We start from the raw sequence: 7,441 nt of genomic DNA on the forward strand, positions 1-7,441 counted from the left end.
GCAATCATGGGAGTATTTTTCAGAGATAGGACATCATTTTGTAACTTAGTGTTTTCATTCCTCATATCATGAACATTTTTTCCATGTTATTAAGTAGTCTTCCCAACAACCTCACCCATTTTGAATTGCTTTCCATGTTTGTTAATGTGATGTGTGAACATATGGTAACATATTTTTATGCTGAATATTCTCCAATTATTAGGAGGTAAACATCTCTCTTCCCGAAACCTTAGAAAAGTCAAAATTGCATTTCCTTTGTGAATTGCCCAGGTAAGTCTGTTTTTCACTAGGGATCATTTTCCATAGGGGTGTTGATCAATCTCTCACTGCTTTTAATACCTTTTGTAAAAGGCATATTGGTATATAAAATACAGAGCTTAGAGTTGGTCTTTTAATTTTATAGTATTCTTGGTGATATTTTTCAAAATGGCATTTTTGTGATTATAAAAATAATAGTTGCTGTAGAAGATTTGGACATATCAGAAAAAGACTGAAAAATAAAAATCTATAACTTTACCACATAGAAATCCAATTTTTTTGTACATGATATATCTGTGGTTATATCCATTGATACAAACAGGAACTTGTATGCAAATGGCAAGTGCAACAGTGCTGTTCAACATTTACTAATTTAGGACAATGCCTGATATGTAGTACAAGCTTAATCAATATTTATTGAGCAAATGATATTTTATATGTATTTATATTTCAAAATTATATTCTATACATTCAAGATGATATAGCATTAAATCTTATTTTTTTCACTCAATACATTGCAAAAATCTTTCTAAATCACAAAATTTTTAAAAATATTTTGGAAACTAAATTTTATCCATTTAGAGGTATAGTACATTAACTTATTTTAAAAGCTTGCTATTGTGGAATTAAGTTTATTTTAAATATTTTTCCATATCACAGATAACACTGTAATAAACATATATATATAAATCTTCATATGGAATTCAGATGACTTCCTTAGGATATATTTCTACATCAAGGGTTATGAGTTTTAGTGCAGAGTCCCATGTTATTACCTCAAATAACTGAATGAATACACTCTTCACTGAGCATCATAAAAGAAGATCCCATTAAGGGTGCAATTCTTATGAAATCAGGACCACTTCTTACTCCAATAGTGATACTGGTTTTGTGACAAGTATTGTTTCTATGACTAAGATGATTTCCGAAATTAAATACACTCATTGAAGATAATAGGAAGGGAACAGTGTTTTCAAGAGAACACGCTCACAACAAGCCTCTTCTACGTGTAAGGAAAGCTGCTCAGCTGCTGTAACTATTGACCAGGAAAGATGAGAGCATCCACCACACACATAATGGTTCCAAGACTTGATAAATCGAGTCTCCTTGTTTCAAGCTATTAAATTTACCTTCACCAATGCTTTGATTTTTAAGAAACCCTAAGTGAGCTTGCTTACAGTATTTTCTTTGATTTTCCTTCATTAAAAAAAAAATACTTCCAACTAGATCAGACAATAAGACATCTAATGAAGACTTGAATATGTGCTCACTTTTTACCTCTTAATTTTTAAAATTGATTCTTAAAAGTACATTTGTCTAACAAGGAGTCATCTTTGTTCTATTATAAATTGTCATCAAATTCTGAGCATTTCCTTCATTTTACTGGCATCAAAATAAATGATATCCTATTCAATTTCTATTTAGTTACTAAGTCATTGTATTCAAAAATATTCCGTTCCTGCTGTGCAAAGGTCAAACATCCTTGACACGCATCCTGTTTTAGACTGCCTAGATTCTCCATCCTTTTCATGCAATTTAACAAATGTTAAAGTAGCAGTTGCAATATTATTTTTTAAACTCCCTAAAACTTTTTAAATGTTGCTGCTTTCCATTACACGCAGGTATCCTGGGCTTTTCAAAGTTTGCGTCACACCACTCATTTTTACAAAAGACCCACATTAGTACCTGCTTCCGCTAACCAAAAGAAATCTGAAGAAGATTTTCAATTTTACGAAAAAAGGCAGAAAGTGAAAATAGTGTTCAGCACGTGTTTGGCAGCAATCATTACAGAGGCAGCAGCATGCCCCGCAGCGAGAGTGGCCCCGCCAAACCCCTTCCCAGGGAACTACATTCAGCATCTCGGCATCGAGCTGCCGGAGCTGGGAACTGTGTCTCTGAACATCTGTGCTTTATCTCGGTTTATCTCGCACCTCTATTTGCAACATGTGTCCCAAGGTACCAGAGAAGCCTGAATGCTCATACGGGTGTTACGTTGAGTGTAAAACTGAACATAATTAAGAGCATTTGGCATGAGTTGGTAGGTTATTTATTTAATTTTTTTTAGTCTGGGAACACTCAAATTTTTCCCATATAAATTAATGTTAACTGCTTCTTTGCTTTATGCCATTTTGGTTTAAGATAAGTTTTCATAGGAATGCTCTACTTTTGAATAGTGGGTGAAACCATTACAGTGTTGACCCAAATAAAAAAGCAAGCTCAAAATTGTCAAGGAAAGAAAAGAAGAAAGAGAGAGAGAGAGAGAGAGAGAGAGGAGAGAGAGAAAGAGAGAAAGAGAGAGAGAGAGAGAGAGAGAGAGAGAGAGAGAGAGGGAAGGAGGGAGGAAAGAAGGAAGGAAGGAAGGAAGGAAGGAAGGAAGGAAGGAAGGAAGGAAGGAAGGAAGGAAGGAAGGAAGAAGAGAGAGAGAGAGAGAGAGAAAGAGAGAGAAAGAAAGAAGAAAGAAGAAATAAGTGAGTTCAATGAGAAATAGCAGAAAAATTACAATTTGGAACACACATACTATAGCAAGCTACAGGCAAACCCACTGAGGGTTTGGGGAAGGCTGTATTTATGGACAGGGAACAGGAAGTGGGGAGAGTTTAGAGTCTATTAAAATGAAATCAAACAGAGATCAGCTTTGGAAATTCCTCAAGCAGACAAAACCAATCCAGTCACACAAATAAAGCTCAATTTAGACCAATTTGGTGAGACCAACTCGGCCTGGGTTAGTCTTGGTCACATTTCTGGAAACAGAGGTTTATAAGCTTATGGTTTATGAGCAAAATTGTCAAGGTTGATATGAGGCCACCTGATTAACACCCCCTACTGTTTAAAAAAAATGCCACAGGATCAGTTTTCTGTAAACCAGGCATTTATAGGAAATCACCTATCAGTCTTTTAGTTTTGTTTTTCTGAGGGCACATGCCTGCGGCTGTCCACTTTATATCCTCTAGTTCACTTCAGATTGAAACTCTTTCACAGCAGTATGATCTCATTTTGATAAAAACGAACTATCCGCATGTAGGTAGGTAATCTGTATTTGTAATGAGAATAGGAAAGAATCCAGAAAGACACTACTTTTTACAGTATATTGTTGTGGAAGTTCACACTGGGGCAGTGAGTGAGTTGACTCTGTTGCAATGATTATGTATTTATTACACGTTTGCTCTTAAAAAGCCAACGAAGGGTCAGCCAGAGGGGCTCAGTGGATAAGCATCAACCCTTGAACCAGGAGGTCACAGGTGGATTCCCTGACAGGTTACATGCTGGGGTTGTTGGCTCAATCCCCAGTGGGGGGTGGGGGGAGTGGGGGGAGGATGCAGGAAGCAGCAGATCAATGATTCTCTCACATCACTGATGTTCCTCTCTCTCCCTCTCCCTTCCTCTCTGAAATAAAAAATAAATATAGCCCTAACCGGTTTGGCTCAGTGGATAGAGCGTCGGCCTGTGGACTGAAAGGTCCCAGGTTCGATTCCGGTCGGGGGCATGTACCTTGGTTGCGGGCACATCCCCAGTAGGAGGTGTGCAGGAGGCAGCTGATCGATGTTTCTCTCTCATTGATGTTTCTAACTTTCTATCCCTGTCCTTTCCTCTCTGTAAAAAAAAATCAATTAAAAATATGTTATAAAATTGAAGAAGTATGGGCAGAAAATCTTTAAAAATAAATAAATAAATAAATATGCTATATTTTTTTAAGCCAACAAAGATTCTTTTAAAATATATTCTTATTGATTTCAGAGAAGAAGGGAGAGGGAAAGAGAGATGGAAAACATCAATGATGTGAGAGACTCATTGATCGGCTGCCTCCTGCAAGCCCCCCACTGGGGACCAAGCCCACAACCCGGGCATGTGCCCTTGACCAGAATTGAACCCGGGACCCTTCAGTCTGCAGGCCAATGCTCTATCCACTGAGCCAAACTGGCTAGGGCAAAGATTTTTTAAAATAATGGTATCTTCACAGAAATGTGACCTAGCCCAACTTAAAAATAAGTATCTACTCTGGAGTTCCTTTTCTGATACAGAATATAATACATGTTGGTGGATAAGGAGCCAATCCTTGTTGGTCCATCTTTCAGGGTTGATTTTAGTCAAAGGCTTGCTCTCAGACTATAGGGTTGTTTTTCTCCTTGCAAAGAACTAGGTGAAAAGAAGCAAGAAGGAACTTTGCTCTTATTTAGACAACTTTCTAAATACCTGTGTTAACATGCCCTCATGATTAAGACTACTTTAAATGCATCCTTTCTAAAGGCACAGGGAGGTTAACCCTCCACACTGGAGTGTGTCACTAACCCAGCCAGCTGCCTCACTGCTGTGCATAGCCGAGTGTGACTCTGTGTTTTATAATGTAAAATGAAGGATGCCTCAAACAACTATTTAGTTCTGCAGAGTTAGTGTTTGCTGGGAAGAGCACAAACTTTTTTTTTTTTTTGCAGCTCTCCCTTAAAAACTATTTGCGGGCAAGCTCCAAAACAAACACCATTTCCCCCCTTAAGGAATCAACCCGTGGTTTTTCAGCCTCCCATCCTCTTCATTACCTTTGAGACAGAGCCAAAATTGCCTTAAACTCCTGCATTTCAAAATGAGATGACAAAGGTGGGGGGGGGGAGGGGGGGACACGCAAGCATAATTTGCCTTTCCACAAAACCCAGCATTCAGAAAAGATAAAATAATTCCTCTTTCGAAATCAGGGGACTGAAAACGGTGCGTTTTTCCTTAAAAAGAAGTTCCACAGCCCTAACAGCTAGTTTTGAGGCAGTTCGTCAACCCCGAACACCATCACTGGGGGAGAGGGCGAGCAGGAGGGGAAGATGAGACAGAGGATCAGGAGAGAAAGGGAAGGCGGCGGGTAACGAAACCGAAGGCAGGGACCAGCCAGAAGGGGCTCGCTCTTCCCCCTTACCGAGTCCTCCCCCGGCTCGCATCACAGCACGACGATCCCGAGTCCCAAGAAGCAAGAGAAGAGCCAAGCACAGATCCGAAGGGTGGAGACGGGCGGTGCTTCCACGCCAGCCATCTGATCTCGGGAATTTAAAAAATAAAGTAAAAAATTAAAAAAAAAAAATCACTTCTCAGCTCCCAAACTCAGCTGCCAGAGCTGGAGCCGGGCCGGGCAGACCGGCGACCTCCTCTTCCCTTTCCCCGTCCGGCCCCTCCGCCGGCTCCGGCGCTGCGGGCGCCCCGGCCAATCGCCCGCCGCCCCGCCGCCCCGCCTCCCGTGACGCGGGGGGCGGAGCCGCCGCTGGGCCGCCCCGGCTCCAGGTGTGGGACTCGGGGGCCCGTTTCCCAGCGCCGAGCCCCGCGGCCCAGGGCCTCACCGTCTTGGTGCAGATGGCCTGCGGTTGACGGCCTGGCTCCTTCGTGTTTTGCTGAAACTCGGGGTAACAAGGCACCCATTCACCCAGGCTTGAAACGCTTGGCAATTAATTTGTGGAGTGTAAAGGGATAAAATCGAAACATTTAATGTTATTGTTTTAGAACTAGAAAAGAAAAGGAGTAAAATAACTCAACTCTGATTGCTTCCCCCCCCCCCCCCCACTCCCGGACATTTATCCCCTCCCTCATTAAATAGAATGTGGCTTTATCCACTCACCTGCCAGGCTCTGTTAGCTTAAAACTCACAGCTAATTATTATTATTACTAGAGGCCTAGTGCACGAAAATTCATGCACTCAGGGGGTTCCCTCAGCCCAGCCTGTGGCCTCTCGCAGTCCGGGAGCCCTCGGGGGGATGTCCACCTGCCAGCTTAGGCCCACTCCCCAGGGGATCGGGCCTAAGCTGGCAGGTGGACATCCCTCTGGCAGTCCGGGGCTCTTGGGGGATGTCTGACTAACGGCTTAGGCCCGGGCCTAAGCCAGCCTAAGCCGTTAGTCAGACATCCTTAGCACTGCCATGGAGGCGGGAGAGGTTCTTGCCACCGCCGCTGCACTGGCCAGCCATGAGCCAGCTGAGTATCTGCCCCCTGGTGGTCAGTGCAGGTCATAGCGACCGGTCATTCCACTGTTAGGGTCAATTTGCATATTACCCTTTTATTATATAGGATTATTATTTTTACTCCTAAGTAAATTCTAACAACCTTGTCTGGTCTCTCAAAACTTCTGATCAAAGAAGTGCTTTGAGAAAGGGAAAGGGCATTTGTTGAAGGCAGAACCAATGGTGGCAATAATTCGGGCCGAGACCTAATGGTCACTGGCTGCCAATTGTTGTATCTCCCAGAAACAAAGTCAAAAGAGGAGCAAAAGCCTCCATAATTCTCCTGTTTTGTGCCTCTGTCTCCCAGGTTCTCAAATGCGTAGCGAGAGTGAAGGAGACGAAATGACCATCCACCTGTTTCATCAAGACAGACACATGGAGCTGACTTGCCAACTCTCCCAGACCAGCCTGGAGAGTTCCTTCAGCGGGAGAGGGGTGCGGCTCCCAGACCCGGAGAAACACGTTCCCGGTGTGGCTTCCTGCGATGGGCAGCTCAGGAGACCTGCTGCAGGCCAGGGCACATCTCCAGAGCTGTCAGCTCAGGGAACAAACCCAGCCGAGCAGAGCAGACGGTTCCTGACGCGGCCTCTGAAATTCCTGGCCCTGGTTACACGTTTTGCAATCCTGTGACGGTCCCTAACAGGACTGAAGAGAAAACCAATTTCCTCTCAAGCCCGTCTTCTTGAGGAGCCTCTAAGTGGGCGGCCCAGAGTCTCCCCAGTGGGCCCTGCAGCTGTCCCCCCGTGGCGGCCTTCCCGGGAGGACGTGTGCCGGAACCATTCCGCGGACGGCGGCTTCAATCAGTGGTTTGAACGAGCTGCACGGCACAGTCAACTGGCAGCTTGATGCCAAGGCCCCACCCGGGCCAATTAAACTGGAATCTCAGGGGGGCGGGGCTCTGGCAATTTCTTTCTTTCTTTTTTTTTTTTTTTTTTAGCTCCCCAAGTGATTCTAGTCTGTAGCATGCATTGAATCACTGATTAAGATGGAAATTATTGTCTTAGACAGGAACATCTACATTATATTTAAGTAAAACCAAAAATGCACTAGCGGAATAATGTGAAACATTTTGAAATCCAACTTATCCTTCTACATGTTCTTTACATATTTGTATATTTTAATATTAATGAAGAAACTATGTGGTAAGATACACATCAAAATTGCTTAGTTGGTGTAAAAGAGTGAAAAAGTGAGGGGATATTACTAGCTTTCTATTT

At 43.0% G+C, this 7,441-nt stretch overlaps 1 protein-coding gene across 1 annotated transcript in view; it reads right to left on the reverse strand.

The window, feature by feature from the left end:
- The window catches only part of ATP10D (ATPase phospholipid transporting 10D (putative)), a 76,298-nt gene extending 70,892 nt beyond the window's left edge, over positions 1 to 5,406 (reverse strand). Inside the window, exon 1 of the mRNA XM_008140370.3 lies at positions 5,156 to 5,406. The gene's annotated coding sequence lies outside the window, so the exon portion shown is untranslated. The remainder of the gene's footprint in view (positions 1 to 5,155) is intronic.
- Between the last annotated feature and the right edge of the window lie 2,035 nt (positions 5,407 to 7,441).

This window comes from Eptesicus fuscus, chromosome 2 (assembly GCF_027574615.1).
Source record: "Eptesicus fuscus isolate TK198812 chromosome 2, DD_ASM_mEF_20220401, whole genome shotgun sequence".
Taxonomy (NCBI): Eukaryota; Metazoa; Chordata; class Mammalia; order Chiroptera; family Vespertilionidae; genus Eptesicus; species Eptesicus fuscus.